The sequence below is a fragment of the Canis lupus genome, chromosome 3 (genome assembly GCF_048164855.1).
Source record: "Canis lupus baileyi chromosome 3, mCanLup2.hap1, whole genome shotgun sequence".
NCBI classification, from domain to species: Eukaryota; Metazoa; Chordata; class Mammalia; order Carnivora; family Canidae; genus Canis; species Canis lupus.
This window is the reverse complement of record NC_132840.1, coordinates 83,909,021-83,934,520: the sequence shown is the minus strand read 5'-3', so window position 1 is coordinate 83,934,520 and position 25,500 is coordinate 83,909,021. Positions and strand designations below refer to the sequence as shown.

At 46.1% G+C, this 25,500-nt stretch overlaps 1 protein-coding gene and 1 long non-coding RNA gene across 3 annotated transcripts in view; one reads left to right on the top strand and one right to left on the bottom strand.

Annotated features, from left to right (window-relative positions):
* Positions 1-25,500, bottom strand: part of BARX2 (BARX homeobox 2) — a 73,568-nt gene that overhangs the window by 28,533 nt on the left and 19,535 nt on the right. The gene's annotated exons all lie outside the window — the stretch shown is intronic.
* LOC140631238 (uncharacterized) lies at positions 4,940-13,650 on the top strand. Of its 2 annotated transcripts, none has more exons than XR_012028872.1 (3): positions 4,940-5,349; positions 11,136-11,378; positions 12,397-13,650. It is a non-coding gene; the product is annotated as an uncharacterized lncRNA (long non-coding RNA). The 2 variants fall into 2 exon arrangements; XR_012028873.1 differs by lacking the exon at positions 12,397-13,650 and adding an exon at positions 11,474-11,644.

The window sequence follows — 25,500 nt, the reverse complement described above, 5'->3', positions numbered from 1 at the left end:
TCTAATGAGGGTCCTGGTGTCCCACGGATGCAGTCCACACAAAGCCGACCAGGAGGAGTCTTCTTGTTCACTGTCACTATCACCAGTGAACCTGATCCACAGCTCTGCAGCTCTGTGCTAACTGCTGGAGACAGGAAGACAATTCTCCATCTCTGCCCTCAAAAAGCTAATTATCTCATTGGGAAAATGAGACATTAAAATTAAAAAAAGAAAACAAAGGAAAACCAAGAAGCATGTGGCAATGCTGGGTAGGATAAGAACCCTAGGAATTCAGGACAGGTGGCTGTGTTCTAGAGAATATAGGGCCTCATCGTGGAAAGAGGAGGAGTTGGGTTGGGGGGAGAAATGAAGGCATGGATGCCGGACCCACTGTCAAGGAAAAACCCAACAGGATCTGGAAAACCACCAGACTCAGGGGGAGACAGGTGCAGACACATGAATACCCAAAGACTCTAGCGGCCCAGGCCGGAACTGTGGCACCTCCGCCATGAGAGAATGTCCTGGTGGAAAAGATCAGGCTTACAGAGGCTTATTGAGTTTACGGTAACAATCGGACACCCAAGCGATGATGCCTAACAGGCAGGGACAGTCACAGGCCATAGTGCCTAGAAGTGCTCCAGAGTTGAAGGGTTGAAAGTCAAATCCATCTCCAAGAAATAAACACTTACAAACAACAGAGGATCAAGGCCTGGGCCCTGGGGTCCGACTTTATCAATGGGGCTGGAGAAGGAAAAAGAAGCAACAAACAAGACAGACTTGCCTAAGGAGGAAGCAGCACAAGTAGAAGAGCAGAGGCTCGATGAAAATGGCCAAAGAGAATTTCAAGAATGAAAAACGTTCAGTGAGTTTACTCACTAGGGAATCTTTTTGACTTCAGTTCTGAAACTGTCCTCCCTTCTCTGCTACGTCCAGACCCACCTTCATAGTATGGGAATCTCTACCAGGCAAGCTGGGGACATGTGCCTAACACCAGGGCACTGGGCAAAGCTTCTAGAAAAAGCCACAAGAGGTTACCTTTCTGCAAGTGGCCCCGCGGGTCCACAGGCGAGCTCCTGATTACCCAGAAGGAAAAGCATCTGCCAAACTTAGAACCTGTCTCGTGCCAAAATGTAATTTTCCAAATTCAAGTTCATTTCCTCCTTCTCCCTATGCATTCTAATCCTGGCTGAAATGTATTCTCTATAGCTTGCCTTTGGTTGCAAAGAATAGAAACAAAGTGGGATAAAAGAGAATAAAATTCAATTTAATTTAACAAATTATGGAATACCTCATGGAGACGCCGTGCCAAGAACTGAGGATAAAACAGTACACAAGACAGACCAGGTCCTTGCCCAGCTTATGGTCTGGCCAGATGGCGGACACTTAAGAAAGAAGTAATTCAAGGTGCTATAAAGAGCATTCAGCAAGAGGATTTAACCAAATATAGGCAGTCAGGATGCCCCCAAAAGGGTGTTATTTAAACGGAGATGTGAAGGATGAGATTAGCTGAGATTCTAACCAAAGACTAATAGAGAATAAAAAGACGACAGGTAAAAGTATTCAAATTTGCCAAATACTAACTGTAAAAAATATATGTATATATTTTTAAGAAAAACAAAAACACAGCATGAAACGGCATTTGGGCCTCACCAGAGGATAACAGAGCTTCTAAGGTGGAGACTGGTTCTGCTGAGTGGGGACCATGGGAAGAGTTCTCTGCCGGAACAAGAAGGCAAGTCCCTAAACTGGAGTGCTCTCCAACAAACCAGGGGCTGGTAGGCCCCCCAGATATAGTCAGGGATCAGATCATCCCCTTTTGCCATAACGACTGGCAGATACAGGCATTTTCATCCAGTTGTCTCAACATCACAAGGGCGGTCGTATCACTTCTGTGGTCCAGTCTCCTCTTCCTGGTAATCCCTTTGTTTTCTGGTAAAAGTGCCTCCTTAAAGGTTATACAGTGAATGAAGTCAGGGAACACAGAACTACGTGGCAGAAAAAGGAGTCAACCTTTGGAGAGACTCCCCTATCAAGGAGAGGAGGAAAGAGAAACTCTGTGTTTGGTGGAAGGATCTTGTTGGGTAGAATGGACAAATTCCTCTCCCTTTCTCTTCTACTCAGGCCATTAAGATCAAGGGCAGACAAACCGTTGGAAAATTATATAGCAGAAATATCAATATGTACTCATGTTTGAGTCTTGCTCTTGCACATGGTAAAAGGTAAGACTAATAAGGGTAAGAGTAAGAATAACAGCAATAAGATTCTGCAAACCAGTGAACATGAATCATGTGAACCACGGTTACCCCATTGACCAACTAGGACCAAAGACAGTTGCTCCCTACAGCAAGAAGAGCTTCCCCTTCCCTACACTGGGCCAAATCCTGTCTGTGAAGATCCAACCCTACCCTCAACAATGCCAACATTAAGCTTATGTAGCCTTCAGTCCATAATGAGATCTTTGAATCTTCCTCTCCGTAAATGAGGACGTTAGATGGTTCTTAAGGTCCCTTTTTGGTACCAAGAAGCAATCATGTTATCAGCAATTATCATACTTGGAGACAGTGTGTGTCTCTTAAATTTCTCAACCTGACTGTAAAGTCCTTGCCTTACATTTCTATCTTCCACACTGTGCCTCCCATATTTTGCCAGGATACCTACTGAACAAATATTACCTGAATTAAACAAGTGTGCTGAGAATGAGAGTTTTAATGCCCACAGGTAAGTTTCTCCAGCACTACTCAATCTTCTCACTTCACAAGGATGTGGAGTGATAAACTGTATACTCCTTTGCTAGCCCCATAGGTGATCCAGATTGCAACTATCTTGCATAAAGTCTATGTACAATTAAGACTTTGGGACCATGTGATTTATAGTTAATGACACGATGACTAACAGAACACAGAGAATATTTTTTTCTAGCCCAGCCTTTGATGTATGAGGCAGATGATATTCAACAGAGTCACCCAGAAAGCCAATGTCTGAACTAGGACCAGAGCTCACACCCCTAGAGGTAGGGACAAATGATCTGTTCATGTCACGGTACTGTCATTCTAGGCAGGAACTAACCAAAGAACTGAGTAATGGTTGTCCACAGACACGTATTTCCTTCTTTCATGTGGTCTATTTTTTTTTCTTCTTATCGTTAACTCATTCTGCAACCTAGAATTAAAAGCTCTGTGATTTTGATAATCTCAGAGGACATGGTAAATACAAATGTGGAAATTTCTGGGCCACTGCAATTCCCCTTTTTCCCCCCTCAGCTATACTGAAGCGTGATTGAGAAATAAAAATTACATACATATGAAGTATACGACGTGATGATTTGATATAGGCCCACATTGTGAAATGACTATCACAATCAAGCTAATTAACATAGCCATCACCTCACATAATTGCCTTTCTGTGTGTGTGGCAAGAATACACTTGGCAAATATCAAGTACACGACAGACACATTATTCTGTTTTTTAAGATTTTATTTATTTATTCATGAGAGACACACAGAGAGAGAGAGAGCAAGAGTGAGAGGGAGAGAGAGAGGCAGAGACACACACAGGCAGAGGGAGAAGCAGGCTCCATGCAGGAAGCCGGGCATGGGACTCGATCCTGGGTCTCCAGGATCACGCCCTAGGCTAAAGGTGGCACTAAACTGCTGAGCCACCCGGGCTGCCCACGACACATTATTCTTAATCGTGGTCACCACCTGCTGTGTGTTAGGTCTCCAGAATGCATCAGTCTCATAAACGGATGTCAGTCCCCTTTGACCAACATCTTCCTATTTTTCCAAACCACCAGCTCTCTGTAACCCTTTTCTTCTCCATTTCTAGGAGTTGCTAGACTGCACACCTGAGTGAGATCCTGCAATATTTCTCTCTCTGTGTCTGGCTTATTTCACTCAGCATTATGTCTTCCAGGTCCACCCATGTTGTCACAAATGGCAGGACTTTTTATAAGGCTGAATAATATTCTACTGCATGTGTACTCTATGTTTTCTTTATCCACTCACCTGTCAATGGACACTTGAGTTGTTTCCATGCCACGGCTGCTGTGAATAATGGTGCAACGAACATAATGCAGAAATATCTCTGCGGAAAGTGATTTTATTTTCTTTGGATGTGCACCCAGAAGTGGGACTGCTGGATCATAAGTAGTCCTATTTTTCATTTCTTGAGGTACCTTCCATCCTCTTTTCCACAGTGGCTGTAATCATGCGGCTCATTTTTAGCCGAAGCTAAAGTGATGAGCCCAAGCTTGAGTGTTTTCGAGGTTACCAACTAATAATGTGATATGTCACAAGCCATTTTGAAAGACTTCTGCTTAGAAATTTCTCCTAAATTGGGCAAATACATGTATAGGAAGAGAGGAGGAACATAAGGGTAGACCTTTGATTTATGTATTACAGCTTGATGGCCTGCAACATTTTCATTGACTTGCTCACTACAAATAATAATAATAATAATAATAATAACAACAACAACTCGCCCTATGTTAAGGGTCGTAGGAAGGGTCAGTCTAAAAGAGGAAAGACTCAACAAGTCACTAAATCAGTCGCATGCCTCTTAAACTCTACCGAGACAGATAGAGGGGACAAAAGAAGGAAAGCTTATTGAGCTTATTGGGCTAAACCTCGTACATACCCATCTCTTAGTCTGAGCAAAAATTATCAATGACTCGGGCACATATCTGGAATCTACACAGATAACTGTCTAATTCATGGCCATGATCAGTTAATTATATCACAATACTTTCCAAATTTCTAAAATACAATTTACCGGGGACTTTCCTTTCTGATATCCTAGTACTAGTTCCAGATAATCAATGTACACGCTCACATGGTTAAAAACCTTCTGCTTCTTCCAGGGAGTGCTAATGAGTTATGCCCTGGTGTTGGCTCACAATGCCTGAGAAGAGTCAACCCTTATCTCAAGGGCCCCATAATTCTTATGACATGGGGCCCAATCCTCAAAAGAAAAAGGCAGGCAAGGATATGGGTTTTTGTTTCTTCTTAAATCACATTAATTGAAGCAACAGGTTTCCATGTATAAAATTTAAATCTACAGAAATATAGACACCAAAAAAAAAAAGTATATTCCCACGTCCAGAAAAACCAGCGACGTTCAAAGATTTCTGAAAGATAAAGGAGATCCTGTTTGGAGAAGCTCTGCTTGGAAGAAAGATGGCACCAAGGTTTTAGCCCAGGCCAGAAAAGAGAACAAACAGTTGTGTTTCCTGGGGAACAGCGTGGATGGAAACAACACATGACATTCTGAAATCCATCTAACACAGAAATAATGGCCCTATTACCAAGACCAAAGAAGTGAGCCAAGCCATACACACGGGCATAGAACTCGGATTTGTAACCAGATGCCCAGGTATTTTCTCATTTTCCAGGAGCCATTTCCCCATTGACCATGTGAGAAGCAGAGAGGCGCTTTTATAGAACTTGCAATCATTATTCCTGGAGATATGTATCAGTGTTGTTTGGGTTTCCCTTAATTACTCAAATACACTTCCCCTGCTGCTAACAAATTAGCAAATGCTGGAGAAAAGTAAGGAGAAAAAACAAATGCTCCCTTGCCTCACTAGATTCTGAGCTCCAGGTTACAGGCTCAAGAAAGGCCATTCTAGCAACAGAAAAAAAAAGAGTCAATAAACTGCAGTGTAGAATTGTACCAACATTACATCAAAGGTGCAGAGTTTTAAAGTAAGTATATATTTTTAAAGGTTGAGATCTCTTTGGCCTACTAAAATAAGATGGATGTCAGAACAAGGTTTTGAAATGTAATCAGAAACGTTAATGTCATAGTCGGCATATGTCACTTTCTATGTACTTTACTATCTATCAGCTGAAAGGGGCAAGACAAATGTGAGCTATACTTATCATCCAACAGGGACCTCTGGGCTAGCACAGTCCTTCCCAGAATATCTCCCCTCTTGGTGTCAACACTACAGAACCCACTTCCCACCCCAAGTATAACCACCAACATAGAGACAACGTGATTCTGCAACCTGCCCCAGTCCCTCCAACACCTGCAATGTGGATTCAGCTCTGCTACTCGGATACAGCCCAGAAAAGAGGATTTTTGACAAGTGCGACTTTTAGGCCCCCCAAAGAGAAGAGCTTAAACATGCAATTTGCCCTGTGGGTTTACGGTCCTATAACTGGGCCATAGCTCTCCTCCACTGGCCCAACTGCCCAGGCTCTCCATCCAGCTGCCCATTCAGGTCCTTTCAGGCCAGACCCTGCCTTCCCTCTCCCATCACACAGCTGACAGCGTGAGATGAGGGCTACTCCGGGGCAAGTGTCCTCCCTGCCCTGGAGGACGGGGCTGAGAGTGAGTCAGAACACAGCAGTGTTGCTCTCTGGTCCAGCTGTGTCTATATTATTACCCCACAACTCAGCGAAGGACTGGCAGGATGCAGGAGGGATACATACAAATAAAGTGATGGACAGATAGACTCCTAGGACACTCCAAAAGCCTCCACAAATAACCTCAGGCAGCAGCTAAATTATCCCATACCAATATCTCAGTGGAAACCATCCATTCAGAGATGAGAGGAAGAAGCATAGTTGATCTTTTCCATCTTTAGGCCTATAATGAAGGTATTAGAGTCAGGTTCAAGTTATCACTTTTCTAAGGCAGTAATTAACCATAAACGAGTGGTGACAACCTGTTAACCCACTCACCTACTGGTTAAGACTTCTGGCCGGTCATAGTTCAAGGGGAAAATTATTGGTCCCGACATACCAACTCCAAGAGCAGCTGAATGGACTCTGCAATTTCTTTTTGTTCTTAACTAGCAAGGCTCTACACGATCCTTAGCTTCACAATTCTTTGCACATTATATTCAAAGCTCATCAATCAAAAACACTGAGCCAACTCATTTTCCCGGAGCCATTTCTGAGAAAGTTTCTGTAGGAAAAGGTTGTCCTGCCAAATGTCTCCATTCCCCAGCACTGCTCCTCCTCCTTCTCAACACACTAACATTTGCTAGTCTTTCTTAACCAACATTCCCACCTCCACCCCTAACCACACCCTACTCTCTCCACAACAACCACGGAGCATCACCCATCTGTCAAGGCTGGGTAAACAATATAGGACCAAGGCACTGGCCTGGTTCCCAAACACTGAAAAATGAAGCAGCAGAACTCACAGGGTCACAGTGTGGGAATTTAAAAACAAAAACCACATTCGGCCTCATCTTCTGTACCAGCCTCGGGCCCTGAAGGCACCTGCAGACCATGGGAAGACCCACAGAGAGAACAGCCAGCCCATCTAATCCAATCCTTCCCATAAAAGAAAAAACATAAAGCAAAGGGCAGAAGATTCTTAAGAAGTCCGCATCTCTGAAACTGGATAGGTCCTTCTAGACGTGGACTCTAAAAAGCCTAAGAAGGGAGCTAAAAGCCCAGGCAATGCCAGACCTCATAATAAGCAGTCTCAAGAAACAAGACCACGGGAGATACAGGGAGACCGGCGGGATGTTAAGCCATCCATCCACTTCAAAAACATCAAGGGTCATGACTTTTGTTCAGGAGGAAGGGTACAAGGGGAAGTTAAGAGAAGTTTGTTAAACCAAATCTTGATAAATGTCTAAACATATCTTGTGTGATGAAGGATATGCTCATTCCTCAGCTTCTGACTCTTTGAATAATTTAGTCTTAAGAAGGAATCAAAAGGTCCCAGGATCCAATGTTCCGTGATCTGAGAAATGGTTTGAGGAAAAGAGAGAGGTGCTAAAGGTGATGGCTGACGCATTTAATATACCTATTGTAATAAATGGGCTCAGCAGAGCAACCAATATTGCTTATCCGAAATCTCTGGCCAGCTGTAGGAAGGAAAGCGTGCTGCCTGGAATAGTTACGTGAGAACATTTCCCATGACGTTCTGCAGGCTTTGCTAAAAAATAATGATGGTGATGATGATGATAACAACAACAAGGTAAGGTTTTTCTTGATGCTTCTGGGTCTGAAAGGGGGAAAGGGTCATGGAGAGAACACCTGGCCAGCGTGGCCCCACACCGAAGTCATGGAAAACATCAAAGAGTTTGCCTTAGTAGGCAACATCAGCACACTTAAAACTCATCATTATCATCATTAATACCATCAGAACCTTTATTAAGAGCCTAACTATGAGGCCTATCATAGGGAGTAAACTGAGAGCACCGAAACCACTCTTGCTCATAAGGCTTATAACGGGGTTGAGGCGAGGGGAATCATCTCACTTTTAAATGAAGACTGAATATTAAAATGGTGAACAAAAGTAAAATCCATGGGCATTAAACTAACAGTTTTAAATAAAGGTATACGTGAACTGTACTCCCTACCATGACTTAAAATGAAATACATAATGCCCTGGAGCCAAGGAGAACAATGAGTCCATTCATTAATTGCTATCTCATTATTTGGGAGCTTTGTTGACAGCTCTATTGTTCACCCTAATTATTTTTGGCCTAAACTGTTCAGCCCTTCCGAAAATCATTAGTAATAACGCATCTGAATTTCTCACACCTGGCTCAGGTAGTATTTTCACATACCTGGGACACTTGCAATGGAGGCACTGGTCTTTCTCAAGCCACTGCACGACAACAGTCACAAGAGAGCTGCGAGCCGACTAACTCCTGGTGCTGGCAGTTCGGCGTAGCGCTAACACAGGACTTGCAGGTAACAGGTATCAAGAGCGCATCCTGGAAGCCTAGGAAAAGGATCTCCGGAAGATTCCCATCCCACACTCGGAGGAGATCTCCCTCAGGGGAGAAAGGTCTCAGGTTGTTAGGGGAAGGTCCGTTCACACGAAAGAGAGGACAGCAAGGCACTGAGCAAGGAGGTCTACTGGCAAGCTGGGAAATGTTGCTGGAGTCCTACGTTAGAATCAAAGGTTGTAATTCCTTTGTCACCGGGCTCTTGAGGAGCCACAGAAGGCAGCTTAGTCACAGGGCCTAAATTAAATAACAGCCCGAACTGAACTGGATCAAAGGTCATATGCGCTCCTTGCAAGCCTAGCACCCATTTAGATGCAAGGAACTTAATTCCAGAAAAGTTGCCACTGTTCTCTGAACGTTGGCTCTAAAATGTACCCTCTTGGGGCTCCTGGGTGGCTCAGGTTGAGTGTCTGCCTTCGGCTCAGGGCATGACCCCGGGGTCCTGGGATCGAGTCCTGCATGGGGCTCCCCACAGGGAACCTGCTTCTCCCTCTGCCTGTGTTTCTGCCTGTCTGTGTGTCTCTCATGAATAAATAATACAATCTTAAAAAAAAAAATGTACCCTCTTAACTCCAAAATCTCTCAACCTTACCCATGTAAGGAAATTCAAAAACGACTATCAAACATAAATGGGGATCCCTGGGTGGCGCAGCGGTTTGGCGCCTGCCTTTGGCCCAGGGCGCGATCCTGGAGACCCGGGATCGAATCCCACGTCGGGCTCCCGGTGCATGGAGCCTGCTTCTCCCTCTGCCTGTGTCTCTGCCTCTCTCTCTCTGTGTGACTATCATAAATAAATTAAAAAATTTAAAACAAACAAACAAACAAAAAAAACATAAATGACTCCTGAGGTCTGATCCCCTGTGCCCTGCCACCTCTGGACATAAAGAAGGGCCATCCCTCCCCCACGTGCCCGCACACACACACACACACACCTGTCCCCACTCCATCCCACTAACTTTGTTTAGACCCTTCACGCTCTGACCACTGACACCTCCTTTTAACTGCTGTCCGTGTCTTGGGGCTTGACCGGTTTCCTAAAAACGGCTTTCACCACTGCACTCCCTGCCTCGAAAACCTTCCAGGACTCCTCCGTCTCCAGGAGATGGAGGTAAATTCCGTGAAACGGCAGTCAAAGCCCCTGACAGTGGAGCTGGTCCCCAAGGTACCTTTCCAATCATCACACGCTCAACCCAACCTGCTACCTAGGCAACGTACCCAAAACACACTTTGCTCACTCGGGCCTCCCTCCCCTGCTCACGTTGGTCCTACAGGTGATGGTCACAAGTGCAGCTCAAGAGCTGACCCTGCTTAATAACTTGGTGTGACCTTGGACACATCTCTTTAACCCCCCAAAGCCGAAAGAACAGGGCGTAACAACACACAGCTCCCAAGTACACCCCGCAAACGACAGGACACCCTCCGTGGAAACCGCTTCGCGTGGTGGTGCTGGGGAGAAGCATGTCCTTGTTGTCTGCTTTATAAATTATAAAATTCAATGAATTCTTTGCACCTCTTTGAGGCGACACTCAAAAGTCCACCTGCAATGAGAAACTTGTCCCAAATACACCTAAGGATGCCTCCTGGAGTTCTTACTGCACTTAAATTTCCAGGTTGCAGCGGAACTCTGTTTTTCTTAGAGCTTGTTGTTTTTGTTTCCCTCCACCGAAAACAGAAGTTTCTTGTGTGTGACAGTCTCCTCTGGGTCTCCTTCAGAACTTCTTTCAGGGCCGGGCACATGATTGGCTCTTAATCAAGAGTGCCCGGACATCCCAAGCACAAAAATATCTCCCTATTCCAAGCTCACCTACATCCATTTTATAAACGACTTATTGGGCACACGTTACATTATCACTTTAAGTTTTTGGCATTAAATTTCAAGCTCCAATCAAGCATCTCGAGGACAGGAGCCCTATTTCGTACCTGATTGTCTTCCACAGAGACTCTATTCCTAGGAGTGTCTGTTCCAACTGCAAATGAAAATGACCTTGGGAGTTTTTTTAAAAATACTAATTTTCAGGCCCCAGCCCCAGAGGTTCTGATGTAACCGGCCTATGGTGGGGCCTGGGGATCCTACTGTGCAGCCAGGGTGGAGAGCAACTCACAACCAAATTCAAACTACAAACCAACAAACCCTTGTTTTTTTTTGTTTTTTTTTTTTTTTTTTTTTCAAACCCTTGTTGATTGACCGACTGACGGGCCTGCTGGACTCTAATGAACCTCCCAAGGCTCTAAGTTAATAAACCCATTTTCTGTGTTTTTTGCCCTCCTTGAGCCTCATTGCAATTCCTGCTTTTCTCCCAATCCCATCAAGCCCATTAAGCCCAAAAATCAGTTACAGAAATAGAATTTCCATATAAGCCCAGCTCCCTAAAGATTTAAAGGGCTGCTTACTGAGCTTGACCTCATTGTGTCCGTATCATTCTCATTGATATCCATTCTCTGCCTTTCTCTATAGACTCCCAGCTTAAGATGCAGGGTCACCAGAGCACAACCAGAGAGACCGGGAAGTCTGCTGTATCACAGACCAGTCCAAGAATGTATCAAGCCAGTCCAAGAATGTACTTAGGAGCAATCCTGCTATGATGGGAGCTGGTCTCTCATGAGGCCATTGCTCTGGATCCTGGATAGTGTTTTAGAATTAGCTAAGGGCAGCAAAGGTCACTGCCCATCCCTTAGGGTTCGCGTCAACCACATTCAGGTAGTATTCCCATAGAAACTTCCTCTTTTAATAGCACCTAAATATTTCCTGAGCTCCCGTAGTAGACAAAATAGACACGGTCTCTCTCCTTGTAGAGCCTGCGATCCAGAGAGAGAGCACGCATACGTGATACTACAGTAAACAAGGAAACAAATACGGCCTCATACCCGTGCTAAGTACCATGAAAGAGAGAAACAGGCTGAGTGATGGAGCATAGTTGGCGAATGGTTCAGGGACCCGGGAGGCTGAGAGCTTTCAGAAGATGTCTCAAGGTTAAGAACCAGCCGCAGAGTGGAAGAGCACAGCCAGGGACCAGAAATAGGCACAGAAATGCAGATGAAGCACAACAGGAGGCCGCGGGTGGGCGAGGGCCCCGTCGGGCAGGCGGAGCGGCTTTGGAAGGCCTCCCCGCGGCCCGCCGGTGGTCCTGCTCACTAACAGCCCCCTCCCAGGGCATACTGAGGGGCTCAGTCCTACTTTTATTACCCCCTTTTGCACTATTTTTATCCAAAATTTGTCTAGAAACAGAAAAGGTGTGCCTATCGAATCCCCTCCCGGCACAAAAAAGTAGTACGTCGCACGGTATGACCAGGATTTTTAAAGCCCGGAATGGGGCTAAGATCAACAGGTCTTCAGTGGCTTTCAGGACAAAACCCAATCTCTTTAGGGAGGCCTGGGAGGCCCCGCCCGGCCCTGCCCACCTCTGCAGCTTCCGCCCTCCTCAGGGAGCCTATTGTTCAGCCTCTCCTCCAAATACCCTCAGGCCTTTTCACGCCCCTTAGTCTTGCAAAGTTGGCTCTGGCCGCCTGCTTCTCCCTCACCTGGTTAACTTTTAATTGCGTTTGAAGAGTTGACGGAGGTACCAGATCCTCCAGGAATCCTCCTCTGGCCCCTCTCCCCACACCCTTTTATCCCGGGAGGGTTCAATGGCCCTCCTTTGAGATCGCCTAGCATCTCTATCAGAGCACTGGTCCCCCCCATATCGGTAATTTCTGTTTATGTGTCTCTTTCCTACCAGACTGAGCTGGATTCCAAAACTACGTCTGGCCAGAACTGCATCTGAGAAGCGCTACCCAGTAGAGCCCCAAATATTTAGTTCTCAAAGTTGACTGAATGACTGAATGAATAATACAACATTCAATCTATTTACAAAAATAAATACAACATGGAAACCATCTGACTTCACAGTTGTTTGCGGAGTGCAGATGGGCGCAAAGTGGGATCTGAGCTGATCACAGCTCAAACGGCCCAGCCAAGGCTTCACTAAGGGAAGTACAAAGACTGCGCAGAGAGCGTTGGGTCCAACTGCTGAAACCATCCTTTAAATGCAACTTGACTGTCTAGGAGAGGGTGATGGCAACAATAGCATGCCAGGAATTTCTGGAGGAACTAGACGATGAGCTCCTACGGGGAGGGAAAGCTGTGTCTTATCACTTTGTATGCTTAGCAAGTAGCATCATACACAAAGCAAGGGCTCCCCTCTGTGTGCCCCCAACCCCCAGCCTATGTTACATGAAAGTGGAGGGAGTTTAACCCAATGTGATTCAGCAGAACTACAAAGAAGCTGCCTTCGAACATTTGAGGGGCCTTCCCCTGGACAATCAGATTTCTCATGTGTGGCTCCAGAGCACGAAATGAGGAGTCTGAGTCTGTGGCTTTAACTTTACGAACACAGAGGGGTGGGCCGCACAGCAGAGCAGCAGGTGCCTACCTCCCCACTGGACACCCAAGCAGAACCCATGACAACCTGTGCGTTCTGTGGAGGAAGGCCCCACAGCACGTGGGAGGTCAACCAAGGGGCCTCTCTGGTGCCATCCAATGGGCTCCAGGACTCGGACACTCTCCACTTGAACGTGAGAAAGGTATGTCTGTTTAGAAAATCCTTTTGGCAGACCGCTGTCAGTTTTTCTCATTAGATACCCACTCAGTGCTCCCTTGGTTTTTCTCCACAGTGTGGATTCTTGAAAACAACGGAAAACACAGTTGCTTTTTTTTTAACTGAGTTTTAAAATTTTTTACCAAACACATATTTTATTTTTTTTTAATTTAAGCATAGTTGACACACAGTTTTATATGAGTTTTAGGGGTACAACATAGTGCTTCAACATTTGTGTATGAAGTGATAAATCTAGCTACCATCTGCCACCCTACAAAGCTGTTATATATTATTAACTGTATTCCCTATGGTATACATCATACACCCATGTCTTCTTTATTTTAGGACTGCAAATCTGTACCTTTCAATCCCTTTCCTCTATTTTTGCCCATTTACCTGCTTTTTAAAATAAATTACTGTAGTCTCTCTAGTGGTCTCTCTGTGCCTCTCTCTTCCTCTATTTTATGCATTTTACAGACTTACCTATTACCTCAGAAGCCATAAAAAGCCAAAAACTCGAGGGTAAATGTCACTGTTTACCAGGAAATGTATGCTGAGCTGAATGGAAACCCTATAAGGAACAGATCTACATTCAAGCCCTGTTGAGACCGGTTAGCCCAGCACAGAGAAAGTCCATGTGTCCATCCTCTTCACAGGCCCCTCTCAGACACAGTCCTCTGATTCTTGTGATGCCCTTACGAGTGTCTCCCCACGGAGCCTGACCACAGGCACCTCTCCTCCCGGAGCCACCTTGCTGCAGTGTGATGGTGACTGTGCTTTATTTACCTTGTCTCTACATCAGGCTCCTGAGGGACAACAAGGCTCCAAAATATAAACATGGGTTTGGGGAGTCAGTCCTGAATTTGAGTTCAGATCCTGACACTAACAAGTGGCATGGTCCCGATGGAATCCATTAATCTCTTTGAGCCCCAGTTTTCTAAACCGTGATACAAGGACAGAAGAAATAATTATGCCGTAGGACTGTTGTAGGAATGAAAGGACATTTTCTGTGAGTTTTATTAATGAAGAGCTCCTTAAACATTTGTTTAAAATAATAGGCACAAAGACAAAGAAAGACAAACACTGCTCAGTATCTGAGACGTGGGATATAAAAAAAAAAATTTTTTTAAGTCTAACTCCTAGAAACAGAGTAAAAATGTGGTTGCCAGGGGCTGGAAGATGGGGCAAGTAAGAGAGGTTGGTAAAAGGGCAGCATTATCATCAGAAGAATGAGTTCTGGAGATCTAACATATAACATGATGACTATAATAGATAATGCCATGTTGTATAATTAAAATTTGCTACAAGAGTAGAATTTAAATGCTCTCTCAAAAAAAGTAAAGGAAGGAAGGAAGGAAGGAAGGAAGGAAGGAAGGAAGGAAGGAAGGAAGGAAGGAGAAAGAAAAAGAAAGAAAGAGAGAGAAAGAAAGAAAGAAAGAAAGAAAGAAAGAAAAGAAAGAAAATAAAAGAAGAAAAGAAAAACAAGAAAAAAGAAAAGAAAAGAAAGGAAAGGAAAGGAAAGAAAAGAAAGAAAATAAAAGAAGAAAAGAGAAAAGAAAAGAAAAGAAAAGAAAAGAAAGAAAAGAAAAGAAAAGAAAAGAAAAGAAAAGAAAAGAAAAGAAAAGAAAAGAAAAGAAAAGAAAAGAAAAGAAAATAGGGACACCTGGGTGGCTCAGGGACACCTGAGTGTTTGGGCACCTGCCTTTGGCTCAGGTTGTGATCCTGGGATCTGGGATCAAGTCTCGCATCAGGTTCCCTGCAAGGAGCCTGCTTCTCCCTCTGCCTCTCTCTCTCAGTCCGTGTCTCTCATGAATAAAAATAAACAAATCTTAAAAAAAAAAGAAAAAAAGAAAGGAGAGAGGAAAGCATATGAGGCGATGGATGTATTAATTCACAGCAGGGTGTCCTTTCACGGTGGATACATATATCATCACATATACTTGAAAATATCTTAAAACTGTATTTGTCGATTATACTCAATAAAGCTGGAAGCAAACAATGGCACCAGGGATATTCGGTGAGTGTGCGGTTATCATGGTTTAGTACGTTCCATTTATCTTTTTAAAGTATTTATTTAGGTGTTACCTTGTGCAATGCACCATGCTTCGCTCTGTAGGAACAAATATATGTAAGGAAAAAAAAAGAAGTGTCCCGTCCAGGAAGTCGTACTCTAGTACGGGGACAGGTTATACACAGAGGCACCTGTAAAGCAAGGTGTTCAACTAAATATGGAACAAAGAACCGAAGGCCTGTAGCAATCCGGTACAGGGAGTGGACCCTTCTGCCCGGGATGTTCAGGGAAGGGAAGGTGCAGCAGCGAGCTGCACTCCGAGCACCGGGACGCTGGTCGCCAGGAGGAACAGGTGCGAGCACTGCCCGCGCAAAGGAACCCCACGACCGAGATAAGAGGACAAGGACGGTGCAAGGTGAGCTACGGGGGGAAAGTCGTGGAAGAGAACTGGAGACTAGCATTCGGATGTGAAACGGAGTCTCTACACGGTTAACCTCTCTTGTCTTTTGAAAGTCAGTGTGTCTTCCGAGTTCTCCTGGGAGCCAGCACCGTGCGTCCGCGCTTCCCCTTCCACCACGTGCATTACCAAACCCGTTTTCATTTGTCATCTCTCAATGTAAAGGCGCGCTACCAGTTAGGAGGCTGTGACTTCAGTCTGGGTGATAATGGCCTGAGCTATGAGTTTCAGCGAAGAGACAGGCAAGAAAGAGAAACTTCATGGAGATGGACCAGGGGTGGGGGGTAACAGAGAAATGAGGGACACTCAGACTGGAGCTTGCTGCCTGGGACCAGGCAAATGGGGACCCCATTAAATAAAGGATGGATGTCAAAAGCAAGACCTCCTTGGAAAGAAGGGGCACAGGAAGGAAGATGACTTTGGCTTCGGACCTGCAGGCTCCATTGTACGAGTGTCAATTCGTCACCTCCACATGAGACTGTCAACGCGAGTCACTACCCTGTGGAGGGGGAGCGGCCCACTCTTGGCACAGCAAACTCCCTCGCTGTTATTACGCTATTGTCGGAATGTCTCAGAACTGCTTCAGGTCCACGGGAAAGAAATGCTTCTGCCCAAATGCTCGGAGGCCTTCGACCCCTCAGAGCATTAAGGGGCTGGATTTCACTACATCCGATGGAAATCTTTCTCAGATCATGCGATGGTCACAAGGAAGCAAAACATGGATCAAGAGGATATACGTATGAATGTATATATAACCCACATATTTTTTGCATACTTCCAAATTGCATTGTTTATGCAGCTGTTCACAAACTCGGCTTCTCTGTTTATTTTTGTCCTTAGAGGAAACAGAGCAGTGGGGCTGCCTATTAGGCGAAGGGAGATCAAAGAGTCCCCTCCCCGGCCGGAGAGGGTATTCCGCTAAAGCCTTCCATCTGAGCGGGGATCAAAACAAGCCTGCTGCCCTCCGAGTGGCTCCTCCACCGGCCGGCTTCCAATGGCACCTGTCGGAGCCCTCCCTTCACCGCTCACACCAAATGGACAGGCTTTGTGTTTTCCTGGGAATGAAAAATGTGCAATAACAGCCAGGGTCCCCAAAGAGAAAAGCACTTCCCACCAGGCTTATTAAGACGACAGTCCTCCTACCAAGCAGGGAGCATCACTGTTGTTTCATGAACCAAGGGGGGTTGGGGGGGAGAAGACAAGAGCCTAGAAAGGTGAACTGACAAAGGAAAGGTGTCCCGCCATGTGTACGTGGACTGGGGAAGCAGGCGGATGGCAGACACTTGCTTTCTCTCTTGGGCCAAGGGGGAAAAAAAGAAAGATCAACACCCTCTGTGTTTTCTCTTCCCGTCTCTACGATGTGTCACCCTCTTAATTGGTTCTAATCACCCGAAGCAAGACTATAGAGTGACATCTATTCCCAGCACCATTTTGGTTGGCACAGGAGACAGGCCTGGCCTTGTAACCTGTGAATGGAGCATTGTTTGCCACGGCAGCCCGCGGCCTCCGGGAAGCCCTCTCCGATCGGACTGGGGCTAACCTCGGGATGTGGCAACGCCCTTCAAAACTGTGGCCCAGCCGGCTGCGTGGCCGCGTGCGTGACCGTGGGCTTCCTTCCGTACCTCTCCTGGGAAGTCTCATGTGTCCTGGAAACCTGGATCAAGTCATTATTCAGGACGGGAGCCCAGGTCAGCACCGTAGCCCCTGTTCTAGGGCCGCCCTTACCCCTACTGACCTTTCTGTGCCTTCAGGAAAACACAGGCTGCCCCAGGATCCCCAGTCCACTCGCGGTGGAGGCTGTAAGGAAGCAGCGTGGGGACCTGCGCCCGTGTCGAGGGCCTGCAGCTCGCCATCGAGGCCACCGTCCGACGACCCGGAGGTGGACAGTGGTGCGTGGCAGAGGGGCAGGCCCTGTACCATCCTGGTAATGCTGGGCCAGCCCCGTGGCCCAAGGCAGCAGGGCGCTGGGCCGGTTGAACCCGCAGGTGTCTCGTGGGGGAACCGGAGGCCCATCCGGATTTCACCCCGCTTTTATTTATTTATTTTTTCACCCAGCTTTTCAATATGACCCCCCCCCCTTGACCAGCTTCTCCTTGGAAGGACCTGACGCCCCTCCTGGTTTCTTCCCACCACTGTCTGTTGTTCTAGAATGTTCCCTTGCACATTACAGATCCTGACTTAGCGGTTGTGGCCTGACCGGTTAACCGACTGATTTCTCCAAGGAGAGGGTCCACTGGGGGCCCAGCACAAAAGGAGTCAACCAACCAGTTCATCCTGCCGCCCCCGAAGTCGCAGTATTTACAAACGTAAGTGAAATGCGTCCTTTGACTTCTGCAACATTAAGCTCCCATGGACGTGTTTCATGAACAGCTCGTTTTTCTCTTTATAAAACCCTGTCCATAATGAAGGCACTCTTATTCGCCCTTCTTCACAGATAAGGAAATTGCAACACGCCCCTATTAAACAGCCTGCCTAGTCACGCACTGATTCCCACAGCAACGCGCTTAACTCAATCACTCATTCAAACAGTTGTCGAGCGCTTATCAGATCTATGCCAGTAGGTGACACCTGAGAGCTGACGGACATACTTTCTCATTTAATCACCGTAACGATCCTACGTAGTGGGTATCAGTCTGCCTTTTTTAAGGATGAGGAAACATGCTCGGCGTGTCTAAATAATTTGCCCACATTTACACCCTTGATGGGGACGGACTGAGAACTCAGACCAAGTCTGTTCCCTAAAAAGCCAGAGGCTGTTATTCATACACGATGATGCTTCTCAACGAAACCTGGAAAACCAGAGCCGGGCCTGAGAGCCAAGCCTCACGACTCCGGGGCAGCAAGACCGCACTTGGTCCCACGCGACAATGACTTACATTTGTTCACACGCTTCTGTGTGAGGGTATTTATGTCTTCTGCATATTTGTTTTTACTTTATCCACCTTCCTTATCATAAACCTCAATCTTTCTACTTTCCTTTAAGCCACAAAGCAGGCGCTCAGGTCTCTGCCTGGCTAAAAACCTGGTTTCTTGACGTATCCTCATCCCCAGCAAGTTTCTTGCAAGACTATGGATTATCTTGGCCTTCTCATTACATACTCAGCCCCAAATTCACTGCCATGTTGGGTCTGTCCCAACCATTTGGATGAAAATGGTATGTCAAGGTCACCAACGGCCATTTCCACATGGGACTCTGTCTCTGAAGGTGTGGGTCATGAGTCTGCGTTCCTAACCAGCCCCCAGACACTGCTGGTGCCGCTGACCTGACCCATGGCCCACCCTTTGCATGGTGCCGCTCTGGACACTTCTCAGCCTTGAGCTAACTGGATCCCTCAGTGGCACCTAACATCTTGATCACTTATTCCTTTTGAAACTTTCTTCTTGACACTCTTTTCTGATTTTTTCTTTCATCTCTCTGACTGGGGTTTGGCTCAGGCCCCTAGTTCTCTCCTGCTCATTAAATGCTGGGATTCCCCCAAGGCGCCCTCCTTGGCCCCTTCCTACCGCTGCCCCAGTTCATCCTCTCTTGCCTGGATAACGACAGGAGCCTCCCACCTGGTTCTCCTGCCTTCAGTCTTGTGCCTGTCAAAGCCATCCTCCAAAATGAACTCTCCCCCAAACCAAACCCAAGTGTTCAGTCCCTGGCTTGGACCCATGAAGCCATTCCCCAGGTCCTACAGAATAAAGCCCCCCACTGGCATGGGACCCTTCCTTGCCAACCTCACCTCTTGGTATTATTTCACATTTTACTAATACCGACCTGCCCGCAGTTCCCAGACACATACTACCCCATCTCAAGCCACGGTATCCTGGGTCATATTTTCCCTCTTCTCAGAATGCCCCTGGCTTCACCCCCAGGAGTCTCATCCCCCTGGTTAATTCCTATTCATCCTTTAAGATTCAGCTTGGGCTTTCTCATCCATAAAACCTTCCCCAGCCCTTTCCTGCTGCCTCCTACACAGACTGAGCTAAATCCTTTCCTTTGTGCTCCCACGGTGTCTCCATGCTTACCTTTTACAGTGCTCTCCAGAGAGGACTTAATTGACTTATAATATGTTTGTATCCCTTTACCACTCAGTAAGCTCTGAGGGGATAATTCATCTTTGTAGCTGCTCTCTCAACCTGGCAAAGAGTAGGCGTTCAATGAATGTTTTCTGAGCTGACTTGCATTTCTATTGCTCCTGTGCTAAATGAAGGTGCCTAGCAGATGCGCAGCCATTTAAAGGTCCAGGGTTCTAATCAAAGGCCGCGTCTCTAGGGTCAAGAGAAGCAGCAGCTGACTTCCCATCAAATTTGTTCTCTTGGCTCTCCAGGACCACTTGTCCTCCCACTATGCCCCTTAGTCAATCTGAAAGTCTTCCCATGAGGAAAGGGGTCCCCATGAGGAGCTGGCGATTTAACTGCACTCCTGGAGAGACCACAAAGCTGACGGTGTGCTGCAGGTACAATACCGATGGCCTAACCCCAGGGGCAGAGGGGAGCTGATCCGGGGACCCCCACCCCACCAGGGAGGTGCATGGACCATCACACAGGTGGTGTGTTGTGACGTTCCCTGAGCAGCTGCTGCCCAAAGTGGTTACGCGGTTAGTTTCTCCCCAAATGTGGCTTCAGTAGGTAAAGTGGTCTGGGAAGATTTTCTCTGAGCCAGCCTGTCACTAGGGAACAGCACCGTTATCCCAGCCCTTCTGAGGACAAGAAAACTCAGAACCACACAGGCCCACCGGCCCTATCATGGGCACTCTGCTCTCTCAAGGTTTTATAAGCCACCTCTTCAGACCTGAAATCAAACACAGATTTTGTCAATAGTGCCTAATCCATACAAGGTGAACCAACACATTTCCTGAGCTCCCACACAGATTTTTTTTTTTAAGATTTTATTTATCTATTCATGAGAGACACAGAGACAGAGGCAGAGAGTCAGAGACACAGGCAGAGGGAGAAGCAGGCTCCATGCAGGGAGCCCGACGTCCCACACAGATTCTGACGAACTTAGCCAACCAAACCATGAAAGAACCAGAATCAAAATACTCACAGGTGAAGCTCTGAAATCCCAACGGGAACAGCAGCGACACATTTTTTTTTTTAATTCACCTGTTGCAACTAGGATTATTCTAATGCTCCGCAATGAACTGTGAATAATGGTTAAACTCTCAATTAAATTTACTTCGGCAAACATTTATCGAGCATCTGCTTGGAACAGGCAAACGTGTACAGACGTAACTATGTTTTTGCATTTTCCTAAGTTTCCCAGTTGAATTGAAGAGCATGATATCATCTGTGTTCAACACATGATATCTGTGTCCAAAAGAAAAGTCTGAAAGAAGTGAAACAACTCACTCGAGGAGTGTAAGTCACTCTAGGAGCTCATTACAAAATTAAAAGTAAACTCGGTAAATAAATGAGCCTCCATTCCTGGTAAAACAAAGCCCTAGTGTCATCAAGAGATATGGAGACCGTCCTGACTCCACAAGACAGTAATGATGAAAAGAGGGGGGGGATTAAAAAAAAAAGAAAAAAGAAAAGGGGGATTTCTGATGCCATGGTGACTCATGATTTGGAAACACACAACTTACCCTAATGGTTTGCATTGTCTTTCTGCTACGCAAGTGTTGAGTTTATGTAGGTTTCTTTTATTTTTATTTTATTTATCTATTTTTTAAAAGATTTTGCTTACCTGAGAAAGCAAGAAAGACTGCAGGAGGAAGAGCGGAGGGAGAGGGACAAGCAGACTCTACGCTGAGCCCAACACGGGCCTTGATCCCACGACCCTGGGCTTATGACCTGAGCCCAAATCAAGTCAGTTCCTTAACCAACTAAGCCACTCAGGCACCCCTGTAGGTCCCAAGATGCATATGAGACACTGTTATTGTTAATATTCGATGAATACCTTATACAACTCACTTCCAACACTACATAAAGACTGGTGATAAAAATAATTGCCCTGAAGGTCACGAGATCTTCAACCATCAAAAGAATGTTCAATCCTCTCCGCTATAGCATCCAGGAAAAGGAGCTCTTGTGAGAAACGTCTGCCCTCTGCCCATTCATCCCGGAGGCCTCAGCTTAGAGGCTGCCTACCTGGGCCTTCCCTCGCTGCGGCCCCAAGTCCTTGCCTGTGTGACACCCCCATCACGAGATTGGCTATTTGATATCGTACTCCTCTGCTGACCCACAGGAACAAGGGTTGAGAGATTTTTTATTAACGAAATCTAGTTGAAACAACAAGGGCTGTTTTCTTTGTTTTTGTTTTTGTTTTTTTAAGATCTATTTGTTTATTGGAGAGACAGCGTGCATGTGGGCAGAGGGAGAGGCAAAGGGAGAGGGAGAGAGAAACCTCAAGCAGACTCCCTGCTGAGCCCAGAGCATGACCCAGGGGGTGTGGGCTCGATCCCAGGACCCTGAGATCACGACCGGAGCCAAAATCAAGAGTCGGCCGCTCAACCACTGAGACACCCAGGTGCCCCACCTTTTTTTGTTTGTTTGTTTTAATCAGAAAGCTCCAGGTGGATGACTCCATCATTTTAGAGTTAAATTTAATTCACTAGTTTTATTTTTTAATTCCAGTATAATTACCATACAGTTTTATATTAGTTTCAGGGGTACAATATAGTGATTCAACAGTTTTATACATTACTCAGTTCTCATCCCAATACATGTGCTCCTAATTTCCTTCACCTATTTGACCCGTCCCCCCAAACACCTGTCCTTTGGCAGCTCTCAGTTTGTTCTCTGTATTTAAGAGTCTACTGTTTTGTCTCTTTTTTTATTTGTTCACTTGTTTTGTTTCTTAAATTCCACATATGAGTAAAATCATATGGTATTTGTCTTTCTCTGGCTGGCTTATTTCAACTGACATTATTTGTTTTCTAAAGATTTTATTTATTTATTCATGAGGCACAGAGAAAGAGGCAGTGACACAGGCAGAGAGAGAAGCAGGCTCCCTGCAGGGAGCCCGATGCAGGACTCCATCCCAGGACCCCTGGATCACGCCCTGGGCTGAAGGCGGCGCTCAACCGCTGAGCCACCCAGGTGCCTCCCAAATGGCATTATACCCTCTAGATCCATCCACGTTTTTGCAAATGACAAGATTTCGTTCTTTTTTATGGCTGAGTAATACTCCATTTTACATGCATGTGCATGTTCACACTCTGCACATCTTCTTTAACCACTGCTCTATTGATGGACACTTGAGATGCTCGCATAGTTTGGCTATTGTAACTAAAGCTGCAATAAACATAGGGGTGTGTGTATCCCTCTGAATTAGTGGTTTTTTATACTCTTTAAGAAAATAGCCATTAGTGGAACTACTGGATCACATGGTAGTTCTTTTTTTAATTTTTTGAGGAACCTCCCTACTGTCTTCCACAGGGATGGCACCAGTTTGCATTCCCACCCAAGGCACACGAGGGTTCCTCTTTCTCCACATCCTCACTGACACCTGGTATTTCCAGTGTCTTTGATTTTAGCCATTCTGACAGGTGTGAGGTATAAACTCACTATAGTTTTTAATGCAGACATTGTATATTTTTTATAAACTCGCTTAAAATCTGATTTGTATAAAATCTGAAAAAAAAATCACAGCCGTCTGTATAATTTCCTATGCACAAAAAGAGGCAAGTGAGTTCATTAATAATCTTATTTCCAAACGGGTCACACTCTGAAATGATGCTGTGAACATTTTAGGGCATCTTCCAATAACTGCCAGTGTGGGACGGATCCTTTCATGCAAAGATGTTTAATACCAGTTTTAGGGAGACCTGGGTGGCTCAGTGGTTGAGCATCTGCCTTCAGCACAGGTCGTGATCCCAGGGTCCTCGGATCAAGTCCCACGTGGGGCTCCCTACAGGGAGCCTGCTTCTCCCTCTGCCTCTCTCTGTGTCTCTCATGAATAAATAAATAAATTTTTTTAAATACTAGTTTTATATCTCAGGTGACTTAATTCTTTCAGTTTCTTCATGCTTTTCACCCCTCAAACTTCTAAAAGGCCTTGCAATTACTCTGATCATCAACTTTATGGGACATGAAGGTGGCAAGAACGGCAAGTCTCTATGATATGGGAGGTTAAGGAAGAAAGGAATGGATGTTGTGCAACAGCGGATTGTAAAGCTCCCTGAGCCACACTGGAGCCTTACTGGTGATTCCACCAGCCTTTTTTCTGGGGCGTCACAGGGCTAAAGGTTCAGGGGCTGTGGTCTTATGAGGCCTAGTCATTGTCTACAACTGCAAGTTCCAATCCCATGTCCCGTAGCACGCGGTGTCCTCATCAAATTCCAGCATATTCTATTACTCCCATTCCCTTTTCATGTTTAAGCCGTTGTGAGGAGTTGCTATGCACTGTTTAACAGCTGCCACGGAGCAACTCTGCCCCCGGCCCAGGAGGTTACACTTTCGTCTTGTAGATTAACTTGAAATGAACCATTATCCCTCGTGGGGGGGGGGGGGAAGTACAATCAATATGAACTTAGGGAATTAAAAAGAAAAACAAAACAAAACAAAACAAAACAGCAACAGACTCTTTAATATAAAGAAGAAGGGCTTAGTTTAAGGATTCGCACACTGGAGCAGCCAACTCCAGATACTAAAGTCCCTTAGCCAGGTGTGGCAAGCTGCATATTACAAATTCTTAGGACCACCACCCAAAAAGTGGATCTGGGGAGGAGGAGCTCCATCTGAAACTGCAGAGGTAGGATCAGGATGGTCTCTAGACGGCAGAAGAGCAACTGCGTGGAGAAGGCAGGGAGAAGGTGATTGAGAGAAAAATATATGGCCCATAAGATGTGTGCAGGAAGGAAATTCCAGACAGACAAATCTCAATGGGTTCAGTAAGCTTTGGTAAGGTTCAAAAGCACACTGTTGTCAGGACCTACTCAGTGCCCACACTGTGCTAGGTGCTAGGGACACAAAGATGGATGAGGCCCAATTCTTGCCCAATGGAAGCTCACAGCCCCACAGGAGAGACGGTCAAATAAACCAAAAATTTCAATACAGTATATTGGCTAAGCCAGGTGCTGCTGGAGCATGGAGGAAGCAACCAGCTGGTGTGTGACACCGCTGCGGGCATGCTGTGCATCCAACAGGCTCCGTGACCTCGGACTTTCTGCAGATGCAGTCCCTAGTTTCTGAGGCAGAAACATCAGGACACATGTAGGAGGCGTATACATGTGTATATTTATTTTAATGATACATATACACATAAAATACGTGTGTGTGTGTGTATTTTAAATTTATTTCAGAGGTGAATTCTTTCATCCATGTAAGATTCAGGAGATTAACTCAGTGTCTAGAGCAAAGGCAGGAGCACTGGTGCTATTACACACCCATTTCCCAGCAGAGGAGGGAGAAGATGAGGAAAGCACAGCAGCTTGCCCGGCCACCAGCTCAGGCTGCACAGTTTGTCTCCAAGTCCCATTGCCTTCCTGCGCCCTGCTTTTTTTTTTTTTAAGGCTTTATTTATTTATTCAGGAGACACAGAGAGAGAGAGAGAGAGAGAGAGAGAGAGAGAGGCAGACACAGGCAGAGGGAAAAGCAGGCTCCGTGCAGCGGGCCCGATGTGGGACTCGATCCGGGGACCCCGGGGTCGCGCCCTGGGCCCAAGGCAGGCGCTCCCCCGCTGGGCCCCCCAGGTGCCCCTTTCCCGTGCCCTTCCTAAAGCCAATCTTAAGCTTTCGGGGAGATCGTCCTCAAGGAGAACAAAGTGCAAACCCACCCCGCCCCCGAGCCCCTGGCAAAGGCAGGGCTCAGCCGCCCAGGAAGATTAGAGGGCGCATTTCTTCCGCGC